This window comes from Heterocephalus glaber, unplaced genomic scaffold (assembly GCF_053883595.1).
Source record: "Heterocephalus glaber isolate CG9 unplaced genomic scaffold, H.glaber_assembly_v1.0 deba00000281, whole genome shotgun sequence".
Taxonomy (NCBI): domain Eukaryota; kingdom Metazoa; phylum Chordata; class Mammalia; order Rodentia; family Bathyergidae; genus Heterocephalus; species Heterocephalus glaber.
Window position 1 is genome coordinate 15,755,028 of NW_028258139.1, and position 18,598 is coordinate 15,773,625.

The window sequence follows — 18,598 nt, forward strand, 5'->3', positions numbered from 1 at the left end:
AAACATACATCTTTACAACGTGGTGGTCCCAAGTTAAAACAATAACAAAAAACAACAGAAACCATTTCACAGAAAAGAAAGGAATAATATGAAAACAGCTCAAGAAATACACTAACAAGCAAAAATATATAGGGAAGGAGGAACATGTAGCTTTGACTGAACTGAATAAACCAAGAGGAGACTGGTCTACATAGGAAAAATGTGCATCCTGGAAAGTCAGGTATGAAGATTTACAGTAGGAATCTATGACTTGATTCTCTTCTAATTCCTGAATAAAAATGACATCTTGCAGTACTTATACTTCATGGCTCAGACACCTAACCTCACTTGGCTCTATTCCTTACTCATGTTAGCCTTTACTGAAACAAGTCTGTAAAACTTGGGGATTTATCTTAAGAAGAAAAATAATCACACATTATATTCCCCTTTCTGTAGCTACTTTAGACCTGGATTTGTTAATAGAAAATTCCTGAAGAAAATTTAAATATAAGTCTGTGGCTTTGCTGAATCAAGTACCCCAGTTAATATTTGGAAAATACCCACTTTTTCAGCCGCTGGTATTATTGGTGGTACCTATTGTGGAGGGATAGCTAAACAAAGTCTGTATGTCTCAAAACCAGTGTTAAATCAATCTCGGGGTTGAGAGGAAAAAAGGGGGGTCTAAAATCACGAGTGCAGATATATCTAGGATCCTTGTTCTTCTGAATCCACACTTCCTTCAGGGTCTTCATCATTATAAATGTTCTCTGCCGTCTGCCACACTTGCATGATATTGTCTTCTGATACAGAACAAATCACCCAAGGTTCATTGGGATTCCAGGAAAAATCAGATATCTTGGCAGTGTGACCACCATGAATAAACAACAACTCAGGTGGGCCATCTTCTGCATCTTCTGGAGATTGCTCTTCTCCAATTTTACTTAAATCCCAGACATTCAGTCTGCGATCAGTACCACTGGAAGCCAGAATAGTCTCATTGTGAGGTGACCACTGAACCTGGAATATTTCATCCTTATGTGATTCAAAGGAATGCAATTTAAGTTTCAGATTTCTTAGATCCCACAAAGCAACAGTCTTGTCAGCTGATCCTGTGGCAAGAATGAATTCACTATAAGGATTGAAAGAGAGGCAGTTCACTTCAGCAGTGTGAGCATCAACTGAGTGGCTTGGTTTGGAAGTGTTGTTTGACCGAGTATCCCAAATCGTAAGTTTGTGGTCATTAGCAACTGACCCAAACAGAGACTCATGGAGCAGCTGCCAGGAAACATCTACTATTCTGTATGGCCTGTAAAGATGGTCTTCACATCCACCACCTTTCCTTCCTTTGGAACGGCACTGATGTCCCACAGGCAGATGGTATGGTCATCTGAAGCACTAAGTAAGTGCCCACTGAGATTTGGGTTCAAGAAAGCCCTTAGCCTTCCTTCTGATGTCCACGGAGACGCAAGTCTGGGTTGCACTCTCCAGAGAGGTCTGGTTTAGAAGGATGCTTTGTGTAGTCAAAAACAAGAACATCACTGGATGGAGTCTTTGTTGCAATGATGCAAGGGTTCTGGGGTATATAATGGGCCCTGTTTACTTCTCCGTGGTTGATCTTGATTTCTATTTCAATTTTCCCACTAACGGAGCCAAAACCTCCAAATTCTCCTTTCTCACTGTCATAGTGTGATGCATCAAACTAGGCATCATCATTAGGGAGCTGTACGCTGGCTATCATAAGGTGGTTTTGTTCATCTGATGTGTGTGTGCCCAGGACAAGTCTATGAATGCTGAAATATTTCCCTTCTGGTCTGGTTATATCTGGAAGCCACTGTGCAGTTAGGCTGGGCCACTCTAGAGCATGGGTCATCACCAAATTGTAAAGAGAAGGCGTGTTCTTTTTCCATATTTTGTACTCCTCATTGATCACACGTTCTTCCACTGTGTCGTCAAAAGCTGCTTCCTTGTCAGCCATGGCGGCAGGAGAGCCAGGAGGACCCTGGAGCCGAATGACGTGGGAGGGGCCAGGAGGCTGAGGGCTTTAAGTCTTTATCTGAGGCCATCTGGAATCACAAGTGGCCGGCATTGGGGTCATAACTCTAGACTTCGGTTGTAAGTTAAAACTAAAACTCCTGTCATAACCCAAGTTTTTCGTATGTTAGGTCGGTCATAACTCAGGGATCCACTGAACCATGCCCTGGCTGGCTTGAACAGCAGGCAATGATTTCTCATAGTTCTAGATGATGAGATGCCCAAGAGGAAGGTGCTGGCAGATTGGATTCTTCGTGGAGGCCTTCTTCCTGGCTTGTTGAGGGCTGCCTTCTCGCTCTGTCCTCACACAGTGAAGATATGGAGCTCTGCTGTCTACCCTTTCTTACAAGGCAAAAACCTCATGAGGGGTTGCTTTAATGACCTCATACCTAGTTACCCCCCAAAGGCCCACCTTCTAATGCCATCACACTGGGGTTAAGGCTTCAGCATTTGAATTTAGCCTATAATACCCTTCATAAAATTTACTCTCCAATTTCTGCAGAATTTAAATAACTATCATGGATTCCTTGTATCATGTGAGTACTTAATAAAATATTCTTTAAAAATTATTAGCAAAGATAGGAAAACAAGTTTAGTGTTGGACATGTTAAGAATTGAAAATGTCATGTGGATTTAACATTATACGAGGACTTAAAAAAAACTCAGATGAAATGGACTTTTTTTTTTCTGTTTGTAATGTGCTTTGTCCTCTGAGCTGCATTTTTTGTATTAGTAGACAGAGGATTACCTAGGTTCTGACTTCTTTTTCCCAAGAAGGGAGTTTAGAGGGCTGGGGATTTAGCTCAGTGGCATCCTGCCTGCCTCGCAAGTGCAAGGTCCTGAGTTTGATCCCTGTACCCAAAGGAAAAAGAAAAAAAATAAAGGGACTTTGGCATAAATGATGCACAATCCTGGGAACCTGTCCAGACACTTGTCTCAGGAATGCTTGATTAGATATTATCCCAGGGACTAGGTCTTGGCAAATAAACCTCCAGCTGAGAGTATTTGCATGTGAAAAGCAAGGGACTGATGTCTGGGGCTCTACTACTGACCACCTGCTTCTCCTGAAGAGTATAGAAGGCTTTGAGATGGAAACCCTAATTTTCTGTGTTGTGGTGGCTATTTATGTGCTCAGTGCAGACCTGTTTGGTTAGGTTATTGTGGTTCTGTCTTTGTTACAGAGAGGATCGGACACTCTTTGCCCTTCTAAGATGACAGCAGAATTACAATTTGGGGTTAGTAGTCTGAGAATACTTTCTTCTGTCTTTTAACATGAAACCAAATTAGAACTAGAGTCATGGTTACCAAGTGGTTTGTAAAACAAGGTTGGCCTAATTTCTGGTCAGTTAGAGATAGCACATACATGGAACAGACCATAGTTATTAATTAGATACCTTTTTCATTAATAATGGTTAATAGAAGCACTGGCTCGTTGTTTATGTAGCATGTTATAGAATGGGACAGAGAATCTGAGCACATTTTATAGAGGAGCCAGGTGGTCACAAAGGACTCTTGCAGAGTTTGGTCCGTGGGTGGTGCAGTTCAGTATGAGAAATCATGGGGTTTTCATTAGGCCCTGATTTGGAGACAGCTGTGAATCAGTGGCAGAGGCTCATTTGTGGCTCTTGGAGCTGGGCCGTGACTTCCTTTGGCTCTCAGTCTGAAAGTCTCAGAAACCTCGAACAGGACCTAATTTGTTTTTCAGGCGTGAGCTCACATTAACTATGGTTGCTGAAATTAGATGCTACTTTTTAATTTTACAGCAATAAATATGACTATCGCACAAACTAGGATACTGATTTCAGTGTGGGCCACAGACAGATGGAGAGAATTAATATTTATTGAGCACTGTCAGACATTGTGTATAAAGACTGGGCTGGCCACTTTATTTGCATTATTTCTATTTAATCTTCCAAGCAATTCCATAAAGAAAATATTATTATAGTTCCCATTGTGTAAAAATATGAGAGAAGACTGTTCCAGCTAAAGGAGATTGAAGAAATACAATAATGAAATCCTATACATGGTCCTTAATCATATCCTGGGTTAAAAAAAAGAAAGACATTTTTGAGACAGCCTGGGAAATTAAATATGTACTGTATATTAGATAATGTTATTGTATCAATGACAAATACATTGAGAATGATAATGACATTTAAATTGTAGTAAAATGTTTTTGTTCTTAGGAAATAAATTCAGAAGTACCTAAGGGTGAAAGATAATTATGCCTGTATTTTCTTTGATATAGTTCAGGAAGAAAATGTGAATATAGAGAGAAATAAATGTTAATGTGAATGTAGAGAGAAATAAATGTGAGTGTGAGTATAGAGAGAAATAAAGTAAAAGTATCAATTATTATTCACAATTTGTGGCTTTAGGTAAAGGGTATATGGATATTCTCTTATACGGAGGAGGATAAGATGCCTTTGTAGAGCACTGCTTTGATCTATTATGTTTTGCTTTCTAAATGAATTATCAGAAAGCAAATGATTTCCCATATTTTCAAATTCTTGGGCAACATCTATCTTCCTCTAAGGTAAGAGAAGTCAGTCTTTTACCTAAAAAATGGATTTTTTTTTCTATGACACAATACCCAGAAATCTCTGATTTCTTGGAATTAAAAAAAATTGCTTAAGGTTAGAAATCTTAGAAGGTGGTGATAAACTATTTTAGGTTTTGGATATTTTTGAATTATGCAATAAAAGAGACCGAGCAGTTGGGATAAGAAAACCAAACACTCTTAGGCAAAATATACAACAAAGTGAAATACTAGAGTATCCCTATTGATATAGGGCACCAAGTAATCCAAATAAGGGAAATATTATAACTCCCAACCTGCTAGACATCCGAAATGTGAGTTAGTGTTCTCTAAAATCAAAGAATGAATTCTAGGAACAACAGAGGTTGAGTAGTAAGAATTTATTGAGAGAAGGATAGCTTCTAAGAGAGACAGAAGGGGGACTGGAAAGTGGGTTGTCTGCCCACCCCGCTTCTCAAAGGTGTTTTATGGGGCAAAGCCAGGAAGTGAGGTGGGTACAAAGTGGGACAATACTATAGCATCCAGTGAAAAATCACAAGGTGGGCATGAGGTGGAACAAAGCCATGATCAACCAATAGGATTACAAGTATAGTTGCCCAGGTAATATTGATCAAATGGAGATCAAATGGGGAAGCAAGCTGAGTATCAAGCATACATGGATTTCCAGGAAGGAATAGGCTAGCTAGGGATGTTTTGGTCCCCAATTAAGGTGATTGATATCTATTTAGAATATCAATCACTGTTATTCATCCCCAGGGGAAGTAGGTGGGTGTAGTAGTTTCTCTCTTTTTATAATGTTAACCTTCAGTGAATGTGCCTTAGTTGTTATCTATGCTGAGAGCCCAGCCTTGTCTGACTGCCTTATAAATTTTAACTAACTTAGGTATCTGCAATAGATGAGCCCCAAAATACAAGCAGATACAGACAAACTACTGCTTGCCATGTAGACTAATATCATGCAGAAAAAAACTGGAAACAATTAGTTGATGTTGACAAACCCAAGAATCCACCTGGTATTCATTCACTAGACAGTTTAGTGAACCAAGTTCAGAAGAGCAGCTGAGGCATGTGGCCTGGACTTGCATGTCACTGTAGCAGATGAATGCAAAAAGTTTTTCTAGAACAAATTCACATGTTTGAGTACTACCCAAAAGCACAAAATAAAGAATATAGATTTATAAGTTAGAAAAGCTAACCAGAAGAACATAAAACTGTTAGAAAACTTTAGAGATCAAATGGACAGAAATTAATAAAGAATTCAAAATATATGAAAAATTGTTCAATAATGTAGTCTTCATTGAATGAGTATACCTAATACATACATTAAGGGAAAAAAGATGAAAAGGAGGGGAAAAAAAAGAATGAGAGAAAAACCATTGAAGCGAAAAGTGACATATTTTGAAGACAGGCAAAGAAGAGCTAACATATGTACATCGATTCATACATTTAAATCACTCACTCTGAGACACCAAAGAAGGAAATCAGAACAAGGGAATGACAACATGTTAAAATCTGTAGTTCAAGAAAACTTCTTTAAGTTTAAAAAATAATCCTTGAAATTGTTTATTGAATGGCACACTGTGAGTCTGACTGAGAACATTGACCTAGGATGACCAAGACATATCCTAAGAAAATTACTAGAGTTGGAAAAAAATCTTTTGGACCTTCAGACCAAAATAGCAAGTGATTTATAAAATAAAATCAGATTACCATTAAACTTTTTGATAGCAACAGTTTGTGTCCGAAGTCAACAAGAAAGTGTGTTCAGGTACTACTGTAATGAAAATGTGAGCCACAGGGTTTTAGGCACAGCTGTACTACCTTTCAGGTTTTAAGGGCCCAGACAAGTTATTGTCAACATGTGGGACACAGGATTATATTCTTATGATTCCTTCCTTGGAGATTCCACTAGGGAAGGACTACCAAAATAGCTACAGAGACGTTATCATAAGAACATTAAACACAGTTATTGTATAGCAAGGACCCAATAAATGTTAGGAGGGAGAGTATAGTATACCATGGCCATTGGCTCTTAGTGTCCATGCACCACAATAATTTAAAATGCAGGGACCAGGGGGAAATCATTTGGAAAAGTGATTTTAAAACTGATTTCAATATTATTTTAGTAGAAATAATGTCAGCATTGGTATTGATATTCAGAAGCAATGGAATACAGTAAATGATGTGTTTTATGATAATCTAATTCTATTAAGGAGTCTGGTCTTGAACCAAGATTTTCCTATGGAAGATAGAAGGTAACTGATATAAGATATAAAATGGAGGAAAAAGTTTCCGGTGTAGAGTTCCAATTAAAAATATTAGTAAGAAATCACAAGCTGTTCAAAAATCAGTCTCTTTGTCAGTCATTTATTTCTTAGTGCTGTGCTCTGTCGAAGCTAGAACCTGACCAGCCCAGCAGCATGGTGGTGAAACACTCTTTCCTACTCAGAGAAACCAGTGTTTCATGAAACCTACATCAGGGAGCTGATCAGAGAGTTCTGAGGTGAAGCGGCTGCCACTGGCAATTTGAGCATTAGTAGGGATGATAACTGTGTTTCAATTCAAGAGTTCCTAATGCTACTAAAAAGAATTGTCCACCTTTGGGAAATGATGGCAAACTGGCTTTTTGGGGAAAATGATAAATAATGAATATTTATTCTGCTTTTCTATACAAACTACCATTGGGCAGTCTCATAGTTGGGGGGCTATTTCTCTTAATAGAAGTACTTATTCCAGTTAATAACTAAAAAAGGGATGATAGAATACTATCATTTTTGCCATCCCTAATAGATGACTGGATGGAGGCAATGAGCGTTCACGTGAAATAAAAAGCATTCCCATATTATGTTCTTTCTGCTGGCAGAATAGAGGACCTCCTAAGAGTTATCAGTACTCCCTGTCACCACTGACGCTGATAAGCACTCCTGCTCTGACTACTCACACATAGGACTTGGAAAACAGAGAAACTTATAAACTGCACCATAGGAGTACAGCCCACAGTCCAGGCTCCCAGAAACTCCACAGTAAGGGGAATAGGCTTTTTCAGGTAAATATTATAATGGGTAAAGGGTGAAGTTTTGGAACTGGACAGTTTCACCACATTATGAGTATACTTAATGTTACTGAACTGTACTCTTAGAAATGATTAAAATGGTAATGGTAAATCTTACATGATGTACGATTAGACCCCTATACAACCCAAAACAAAACAAAACAAAATGCAACACAGGCTACCTGCAGTTTAGGAGATTTAAATTGTCTATTTGAAAATAAACAGGCATAGCTAAACTATAGGGTTGGTGGCTCCATGCTTAGGAAGTGAAATAGTAAAGAAAAGCAAGGACATGACCACCATAGTCAGGAGCCTGGTTCTCTTGGAGGATGGAGGAAATTATGGGTTGGGATAAGATGAACTGGTAGGTATTAGGTGCCTGGCAACATTCTATTTCTTGATCTCTGTGGTGATTTTCAGGCTATTTACGTCTTAAGAATTCATTAAGCTATACATTTGTTTTATGCAGTTTTGTCTATCATTGTTATATTTTACCATAAAATGTTTTTAAAAGAAGAAAAAATTTAGAAATACTTTGGTCACAATAATTTTGGCTAAGCGACAGCTTTCTTATTTGATCAGATTGAAAAGTTATTTTTATCTGAGACGTTCTCATCAAGGCATTACCTTGAAGCTCCAGCGTGGGTGCTGCGCATCCTTCTTTGTGTGTTTGTGCACAGGGAGCTCTCTGAGGGATTGATGCATTAGTGCTTTGATTTATTGGGATTGATGCTTTGGATGAAAACAGCCTTCAGGATCTGCTGTCTCTGAACAACAGAATGGAAGCATCACTTGCTTTTGGTTTCCTTTTCAATTAATTAAATATTTAATTTGATTTTCCTGTTCTCTGTACTTTTTGGCTCTCGGCTTCATAACAGAAATGTCAGCTTTCTCCACCGACAGTTTTTGTTAGGCCTGATAATTAAATGTGGCATTTCAATTTCAATATGGGAAGGAGTGATCCTTAAGTCTCACAGAGCAAGGCAGACTGCACATGTCATCTCATCTAGTCAGTTTGCTTTACAGAATAGGAAGCCAAGTCCCAGAAAAGGGAATGATTGTCCAAGGCCTCACACAGCAGGGCCAGCACCCTGTGTATCAGGGCAGGCGGTAGGATATGTTTTACTGTCCTTTCCCCTCTCTCCTTTAGGGAACAGATGGCCTTGTGGGGTGTGGTGACAAAGTGCTGGTGTGCTAGGAACTGACATGTCTGTTGAGGTTCAGTGGGCAAATGAACAACTTGATTCCTTTTAATGGAGCTGTGTCTTAGTCACTTTTTTCCTGGCTACGACAAAATACCTGATAATCCATAACTTAAAGGAGGTGAGATTTATTTTGGCTCACATTTTGGGGCATAGTTGGCTGGCTCTAAAGCAGAACAGCAGGGCAGAGCGGCACGGAGGAGAAAAGCTGCTCACCTCATGGAGGCCAGAAACAGGGAGACAGTGAGGAGCCAGGAAGGGAGACACACCCTCCAGGTTATTCCCACAGTTACCCACCTTTTTTGAGCAGACCCTAACTCCTAACAGCACATTTAGCTATAAACTCACTAGTAGACTAGTCCATTGAGGAGTATGGTGCACCCATGACCCAGTTACCTCCCCAAAGCCACACTTTTGTACACATGAGGCTTTCGGGGAAATCTACATATAAACCATAACAGGCCATGATCCAGTACATGTGAGGTGTGTTTCTACCCTTAGGAGTTGAGAAGAGGAGGTTGTGAACTCTGTCCTTTAAATTATCTGCTCCTTTCATACCTTGAGAAGGGCCAGGTGACTTTGGTCAGAGCATTCTCATGAGTTGTGATGCTGTGGGGAAAATACTGAATATTTATCTGCATCATTGGGCTCTTCCACTATTAAACATTTGCTCATTTATTCAGAAGCCAGGAGTGAGCATGTGCAGAGTTTGGCTGTTGTCACTATGCCATCCTTTCAAGTCCTTTCTTATTCCTGTATCTCCTACTCAGCAGATGACCTCTTTTCACAGTTAGATGAAGCCCATCTTCCTCATCGTCTCATCTTCTTCATCTCCATCTGGGATATGTTTGCATTTCCATTTATTTGATCCTGGAAAATGTGTTTGGTCTTTCTCTCCAACAGCTCTGTACTGTCTTTTCCTTTCTGCCTTGCACTCTAAACATATTTCATTTGAGCCATTATAGGAGCCCGATAACTCTCCTCTCTATTACTGGCCTTACCTTCTCAAATCCATTGTCTGTGTAGCTTGGATTTTTCTTAAAAACCAGGCCCTGTGTAATTGGGGCCTAACCTCTCTCTTTCCTGTTCCTGTACCCTCTGAGCCATTCTGAAACTTGGCCTTGAATGATGCCATTTCACAGTTGCCAAGCTGCTGGTCTGGGAATGTTTGTTTGGCCTTCATTTGCCTGCTGAGCCCAACTGTACTTACCTTCTCTTTTGAGACTTTGCAGGTCCTGTCCCCATTGTCCCTTCCTGGCAAAGGTGCCTCTTTCCTGTGTGTCACTTTGGGCACTTTTGAATGCTACTCCAGTTTCTCTACATTGTCTTCTTTAATTTTGTCCATTTCCAGCACCCAGCACAGGGGCTGGCCCACAGATTCCCAGTGGAGACTTACCAGAGAAGCCGGTAACAGCATGCCATGGGCCCCGCAGATGTTTCAGCCCTGTGTTTAGAGAAAGGAGGGCTGTCTGTGCTGGGTGACCAGGGTTATTTGTTGAATGAGGTCTTTGTTTTTCTTTTTGGTACTGGGGTTCGAACTCGGGTCCTTCCGCTTGTGAGGTAGGTGGTAGAACCACTGAGCTAAATTCCTGGCCCCTAGATAAGGTTTTTGAACTGACTGCAGATGAGCCCAATGCCTCTGAGTAGGAATGGAGGCACTGGGGCACTTTAAACAAAGACAAATCTGGTCATGTATAGGATTCAGAGTAGCAGTGGATCAGGTGATGGGAGGCCTGAAGCTCTAGCGCAATGGTGGTAAACCTATGGCACATGTGCCACAGCTGGCTATATGTTATTGAAAGCTCTAAAATGTTTGCCATCACTGCTCTAGAAACAGTTTGGGTTGTATTGGAAAGTCACTGGAGAGCAGCTGAAAGTCTTTTTTTTTTTGGTACTGCGGATCGAACTCGGGTCCTTGTGCTTTTGGGGCAAGCGGTGGAACCACTGAGCTAATTCCCCCCTCCCCCTTTTTAATGGGAAGTATGTTTGATGGAGACTATTGGAAGCAGGTGAGTGGGTGGGATTGGAAGTGTTGTGGGGCTTACTGAGTGCAGCAGGTGACAAGTGCAGTAGTGCAGGAGTGAGGCATGTAGATAGGGAGGGTGCCTATTGGATGCCAGTGTGGTGCGGGAGGCCATGCAGCTGGCTGGTTCCCTCTTGCTCTCCTGAGGGGTGAGGCATGTCCTTCTCACCTTCCCTGACTCACTGCAGGATGCTGCTGGTTTTGCAGCACAGGATTTAGGAACAGGGCCAGCAGCCTAGGGAGCTCCTGCTGGACCTGTTCTGCAGCCCATGGCCAAGTGCACTCTTCTCTGCCCACTGTCTCCTGCTTGTCAGACCACAGAGTGACACTGGTGGCAAGTGGAGTCAGCTCAGTGCTTGGTTCAAAATTGGAGACCAAAAAAAAACCAAACCAAAATTGGAGACTAATGTAAAAAATACTTACAGTTGGCATTTCATTACCTATTACTACTTCACAGTTTAATGACAGCGGAAGCCTTGGATTACCATTGTGATCAGGAGTTGATTTTATTTGGAGGCTGTCACTCTCAAATATGCTGTATTCATTTTCATAACCCATCCTTCCCCTGGTAGTGTCCTCTGAAACAGGGACATTTATTCAGCATCTTTGTCCTAGTCGGCTACTCTCCTTGAAAATAAATACTAATTTTTGTAATTCTCAGGTTTTTTTTTTTAAAGAGCAGTGACTCATCCGGATTACCCAGAAGTCAAAGACAAGTGTGACTGGAATCTTAATGCCATAATATTTCTTTTTTCTTTGCAATTCCTAGAGGCCTGATTTTTTTCGCAAACATACATATTTTTAAGAAGGCCAGGGATTTTATTGAAACTTGGGTTTTCTTCTTGAGGCTAGAGAGTGTAAGGCCAGAATAAATATTTACTGAATGCTCACCACACTCACTCTGAGCATGCTGTTGAGGCACTTCCTTCTCATTCTCGAAGGAACCTCCCACTGGCTGGGAGAGGTGGTTACACCTGCCCTTTGGGCCTGGCCTCTACCTGGAGGTCCAGGCCACACTGGTTCCTAGCAGATGCTATCAGTCTTGCTTCCTCCACCAGGTGGATTTGAGGGCAGGGCCAGGGGCTTGTCTTAATTCCCAGTGGCTGCCTGGCTCCACTCTTGCTTTTCCTTCTGCCTCCCAAGCAGCTCTTTGTCAGTTTCACTTGGAGACTTTTTTCTCTTTGTTATTAGATTACCAGGATTCATGAGGGCTCTCTCTGAGGTTCTCTTCTACTTTGTTCAGTGACCAGTCCAGCCCCACAGCCCACTCTCTGCCCACAGAAGTCTGGTTTTCAGTGGAGCTGGGGAGGTGGTCTTGCTGAGAGTTGGTCTGTGGCTGCCGTCTCCCCATTTTGGGTTTCCACTGTGCCCTCAGCTACTTGGAGAGTCCTTGCTGCTCTCCTCCCAGCTCTGGTTCCATCTGGAGCTGGGGGAGGCTGCTGCTCCCTTCCCAGTCTGAGAAACTTTCTCAGAACTCTTCCTTATCTGCCCACTGAGCTCCTTGCAGAAATGCCTGTAGCCCCAGAGCCTTCACACTGTCCAGCCTGGAGCAAGCGAGAGGCCTTGAGCACTGGTCTCTGGGGCTATTGTGACTTCTAATCTTTGGGCAGTCAGGGAAGCAATTTTCCAATTTATCCAGTTCTTTTTCTTTAAGGGTGGGAGCAGTGCTTTTGCCCTCTCTTCCCATCTTTGACCTGAAATCAGAGGCTTATATTTTACATTTTAATTCAGATTTACAATTATTTTTGGATTGTGTTGGCCATTTGTCATATTATACACTGTATTTGTTTTGTGTTCAGTGGGTTATCCACTTTTGTTCTGAAGGAAAAAAAAGGCTAGTGATGCACTGGACAGCCTGGCCATCGTTATATTTAGCCTGTGCCACCTACCAGCCTGCTGAGTCACAAACAGTAATTTCATAGCATGGTGGCTCAGCCAAGGGAAAGGTCAGCCTGCTCCTGCTTCCCTGGAGCTCTCAGGAGCACATCTCTGAGCATCAGGCTTTTGTAGCTATAACCAGCCTTGAAACACGTCTAAGCTAAAGTTTTGCCCCAGACATCTGATTAATAACATGAGAAATGTCCTTATCCCTGGGCTACTGTTCGGCCTGCAGGTGGGAAGGTTGACTCAGTTCTCTGATTTAAATTCAGGTTGGAAAATAACTTCCTAAACCACCAGGATGGAATGGAGATCCAGGTATTTGTGAGTCATCAGCAACAGGTGATCTTATTGCAGGCAGCTAGAGCTGAAGTCTCCTGAACCACTGAGCTTACTGATCTCATCATTACCTTTCCCAACCAAGCTGGTGGTGACTCCCCATGAGATAAATTAGGCAAGTGTTCAGGGGAGAGGACTTACGAGTACTGTATTTTTGTCTAAAGGAGAAAGGGATGATGACTGTTGATTGCCGCAGGATGGTTTACTATTAACTCCTGATGTAGCTCACACCAAGCTCTGTCAATTTTGTTTTCTAAGTATTTCCACCCCTTCTCTCCAATATCTGTTGTCAGAGCCTTAATTCAGGCTCTATTTCTCACCTTTACCATTACTGTCATCTTTTGATTGGTCTCTCAGCTACCATTTTTGCCTCTTTCCCACTGTCTTTTACATTGTTACCACAATCATATTTCTACAGCACAATCTGATAGTGTCTGTCCTTTTGTGCAACTGCCCATGGCTTTCCACAGCCCTTAGGGTAAACTTTTTTTGGTACTGGGGATCGAACTCAGGACCTTGTGCTTGCGAGGCAGGTGGTGAAACGCTAAATCCCCGGCCTCAGGATAAACTTTTGAATGTGGTTCACATTCTTGCCCTTCAGGTCATTTGACCTCATACCCACACTCTTCCTCAATTTGGTGTGTATCCCAGAAGCAGTGACTTACTTGCATCTCTGATTTGCCATGCCCTGTGCCCCTGTGTTTACTACCTGTGAGTGTAGAGCAGGGCTCGCCAATCTTTTTGCATACTGGGATGACCTGGGATCTTTAAGATACTGGCTTGGCTTTCATCTCTAGATATGGTGATTTAATTGGCATCAGGGTTTTTCAAGCCTTTTCACCCCCACAATGATTCTAATGTACAGCACAGTTTGAGAATCACTGGTATAGACTGTCTTTCTTCTGCTTATTCTTGAAGAGTTATTACTCATTCTCTGAATCTCAGGTTAGTTGTTCCAAGTCCTGAACTTCTCCAGGGAAACCCAGAGGCTGTTTATTCTCTGTTCCCTCGGAGAAGGGGATTTGGAATCTGGAAGGGGCAGTCTCCTGACTAGATGACTGATCTGGAGCTTTTTCAATGTTCTTTGCCCTTTGATCTTTCATATCAATTTTGTTTTATGTATTTATTTTTTATAAAATCTATTAAAAATTTTAATTAATATATGTTTACAGTACATGATTACGTTTATCATGGGGAATTTCTACATGTATATAATACATCTAAATTTTTTTTCTTTTCATCCTTTTCACCTCTTCTCCCTCCAACTCTTTGTTCTCTTCCCATTAACAAAAGTTCTGTTTTCATAATTTTTCTCTTCAATTCTTTTTTCCCATACCATTTCCCACCCTTCCCTCCCCCTCTCTTCATCTTGTTCCCCTATCCACCAGAAAAAGATCTCCTTATGTCCTGTTTATTGTTCTTCTATTTTGCTCTTATGTGTATGTATTTTGATTTTCTTATATGACAAAGTATGTGATAGTTAAGCTTCTGTGTCTGACTTCATTTAATATTATGGTCTCAAGTTGCATCCATTTTCCTACTAATGCCTCAAGTTTGTCTTTCTTTATACCAGAATAGTATTCCATTGTGTATAAATACCACATTTTCTTTATCCCGTCGTCTGTTGATGGACATATAGGCTGTTTTCACAGTTTAGCTTTTATAAATTGTATTGCTATAAATAGGGGTATGACTGTAATATGTGACTTTAACTCTTTAGGGAAAATACCCAAAAAGGGGATAAGTGGATCAAATGGGATTTCTAGTTTTAGTTTTTTGAGGAATCTCCATATTGATTTCCAGAGTGGTTATACTAGTTTACATTTTCTTCAACAATGTAGAAGACTTCCTTTTCTCCCACATCCTTGACAGCATTTATTATTATTTGATTTCTTGATGGTGATATCCATTCTTTCTGGAGCAAGATAGAATTTCAATTTTAATTTGCATTTTTCTAATGGCCAGCAATGTTGAACATTTTTTCATGTATTTATTGGTCATTTGGACTTCTTCTCAGAAGTATCTATTTATTTTGATTGCCCATTGTTTGATTAGGTCCTTTATTTTTGGGGGGAAGTCTAATTTTTTGAGTTCTTTATATATTCTAGATGTTAGTCCTCTGAGGAATAGCTAGAAATTTTTTTTTCCTATTCTGTAGGTTGTCTTTTTACTCTGTTGGTTGTTTCCTTTGCTATGCAGAAGCTTTTTAAATTTGATATGATTCCATTTGTTGATTGTTGATACTGTTTCTGGTCCCACTGGGGTTCTGTTCATAACATCCTTGCCTACAACTGTGTCTTTAAGGGTTGTTCTATTTTATCTTTCAGCAGATTTTTTCTGTTTTAACATTTAGATCTTTGATCCATTTTGATTTTAGTTTAGTATATGGTGAGCTATATGGATCTAGAATCAAGACTTCTTCATATGGTTATCCAATTTTCCCAGTACTATTTATTTCTCTCTCTCTCTTTTTTTTTTTTGGTACCAGGGATCGAACTCGGGACCTTATGCTTGCCAGGTGGGCTGCAGAATCACTGAGCTAAATCCCTGGCCCCAGCACCATTTATTGAAGAGGCTATCTTTCCTGTAGTGTATGTTTTTGGCCCCTTTGTCAAAGATTGAATAGCTGAACGTGCTTGGGATTGTTTCTGCTTTCTCTATTCTGTTCTATTGACCCACATGCCTGTTTTTTGTGCCAGTGCCATGCTGTTTTTTTAATTTTTAAACTTTTTAAAATTTTGGTACCAGGGATCGAACTCAGGTCCTTGTGCTTGAGAGACAGGCAGTGGAACCACTGAGCTAAATCCCCGGCCCTACCATGCTGTTTTAATCACAGTAGCTTTGTAGCATATCTTCAAATCTGGAATTCTGTTATATCAATTTTAGAATCACTTTGTCAGGTTGCTCAAAGTAGTCTGTTAATATATTGATTGGGTTTGGATCAAATTGATAGAACATTTTTGGGAAAAGTGACGTTCTTATGATATTTAGTCTTTTTATCTATGAATGTCTTATATCTCTCCATTTATTTGTCCTTAATATCTTTAAATAACAGTCTCTGATTTTCTCTATAGAAATCTTACGGCATTTTACCAGATTTATTCCTAAATATCTTATTTTTGTTGTATTCCAATATCTGAAATCTTTTTAAATGAAAGTCTAACTTACATACAGTGATGAACACAAATGTTTATAGCTTTGTGAATTTTATTTTTTGGTCATATATATTAGTGTAACCATCACTCAAATTATGACATAATTTTCAGTACCTCTCAGGTTCCCTCACATCCAGTGCCAGTCAAGAACAGCCTAGAGCTGGGGATTTAGCTCAGTGGTTTCGCTGCCTGCTGCACAAGCGCACGGACCCAAGTTTGATCCCCGGTAACAAAAAAAAAAAAAAAAAAAAAGAACTGCCTAGAAAGATAACCATAATTATGACCTGTCATTATAGATTAGTTTTGCTTGTTATGGCATACACAATATAGTATATATTCATTTACATTTTTTAATCCTTTTTTGTTTTGCTTAAAATGACAAAAATGTATTCTTTTACATTTCTGAGAAGCAGAAGTCTGAGAGGCAGATTTGTATCTTTTTTCCCACATTTAACATTGTACTTAGGATCCATACATATTCTTGTATGTTGCATTTGTAAAAATTGCTAAATGGTATTCTATTGGGTGAAAATGCCACAGTTTATCCATTCTACTGAGGAATATTTGGGTCGTTTGTGTGTTTGGCTATTATCAATGACATTGCCATAAGTGTTCTTGTGCTTATATGTGGTAGACATGAATGCTTACTTGTTTTTGCTGTAGTAGATCCACAGCCAAACAAATGCTCAAAGTGGCTTTGGGGGAGGGACACTGGAGATCAAACGTAGTGCCTTGTGCATGCTAAGCACACGCTCTGCCACTGGCTTCGTCCAGCCCCCCAAAGTGGCTATTTTGGTTTACATGCACACCAGCAATATGTGTGAGCTCTCCTTGTGTCACCTCCTCAGCAGTCATTGGTATTGTCAGCCTTTTAAATTGTAGCTTTTCTGATCCATGTGTAGTGGTATCTCGGTGTGGTTTTAATTTTCTTTTCCCAGGTAGCTAAAGATTTTGCACACATTTTATATGCTTATTTATTATTCAGTTATGTACTTTTGCGAGGTGTCTGCTAAAATGTTTTCTTCATTTTAATTGGGCTGCTTATTTTCTTCTAGTTGATTTATAGGAATACTTAACATATTTTGGATATTAGTCTGTTGTTGGTTATGGATATTGCAAATACCTTCTCAATAGTCTGTGATTAGGCTTTTTACCCTGAATGTTTGTCATGAACAAAATTTCTTAATTTTAGTATCATTTTTTCTTTTGGTTAGTGCTATTTTTATTTAGGATATCTTTATCTACATGAAGATCATAGAAATATTAATGTATGTTTTCTTGCAGAAACAGTTGTTTTATTTTTTACATTTAGATCCATGAGTTATTTTTTGTGTGCAGAATTGTGTGGTACCTTTTAGGTACTTACAGGTTATTTTTTTGGTGTTAAATTCTTTTATTGATACATTTTAGGTATACAACAAATTACATTTCTCATTGAGAATTGTACCTTTACATAATGCATCTTGGTTCTTATTTTTTCCCCATTCCTAGCCCTCCCTTCACCCCCTCCACCCATCCCTATTTACAAAGACTTTATTTCCATTTTTTCCATTGCTCAGCATTTTTCCTTTCCCTTCTTTCCTTTCCCCTGCCCCTCCCACTACCCCTACCCTTTTGGACCTTTTCTTCCTATTTTGTATTATCGATTATTCATTCTAATCATTGGTACATTTTAAGTATACAATATAATGACATTCATCATTGGAAATTTGCACCTTTACATAATCTCTCTTGGTTCTTATTTTTCACCCTTGCCCAGCCCTCCCTTCAACCCCTCCATTCCTCCCTATTTACAAAGATTTTGTTCCTATTTTTCCATTTTCTCATATTAATCCCATTCCCTTCTATCCTTTCTCCTAGCCCTCCCACTTCCTTACCCTTTGCCCCTTTTCTTCCTATTTCACATTACCTATTATACATTTTAGTCCTTATTTACACTTTCAGTTTCTCACACCAGAGAAACTATTTGGTATTTATACATGTGTGTCCTACTTATTTCACTTAAGAGTATCACCTCAATGTGTATCCACTTAGCTATAAATGTCTCTAATTTCTCATTTTTGATGGCTGAGTAGTACTCCATTTTATAAAAAAAGCACATTTTCTTTATCCAGTCTCCAGTTGATGGGCATTTGGGTTGTTTCCAAGTTTTAGCTATAACAAACTGTGTTGCTATGAACATGGGCGCCCATATATCACTGTGGTATGATTCTTTTAATTCTTTGGGGAAGATCCCCAGCAGTGGAATAGCGGGGTCAAATGGGACTACCAGTCCTAATTCTTTCGAGGTATCTCCATACTGATTTCCACAGTGGCTGCACCAGTCTACACTCCCACTAGCAGTGGAGAAGGGTTCCTCTTTCTCCACAGCCCCTCCAGCATTTGTTATTAGTTGATTTC

The 18,598-nt window shown here is 39.9% G+C and overlaps 1 protein-coding gene and 1 pseudogene across 12 annotated transcripts in view; one reads left to right on the forward strand and one right to left on the reverse strand.

Annotated features, from left to right (window-relative positions):
- Window positions 1–18,598, forward strand: part of Trappc9 (trafficking protein particle complex subunit 9) — a 737,148-nt gene that overhangs the window by 216,542 nt on the left and 502,008 nt on the right. The gene's annotated exons all lie outside the window — the stretch shown is intronic.
- Window positions 507–1,982, reverse strand: LOC106008771 (histone-binding protein RBBP4 pseudogene; annotated as a pseudogene).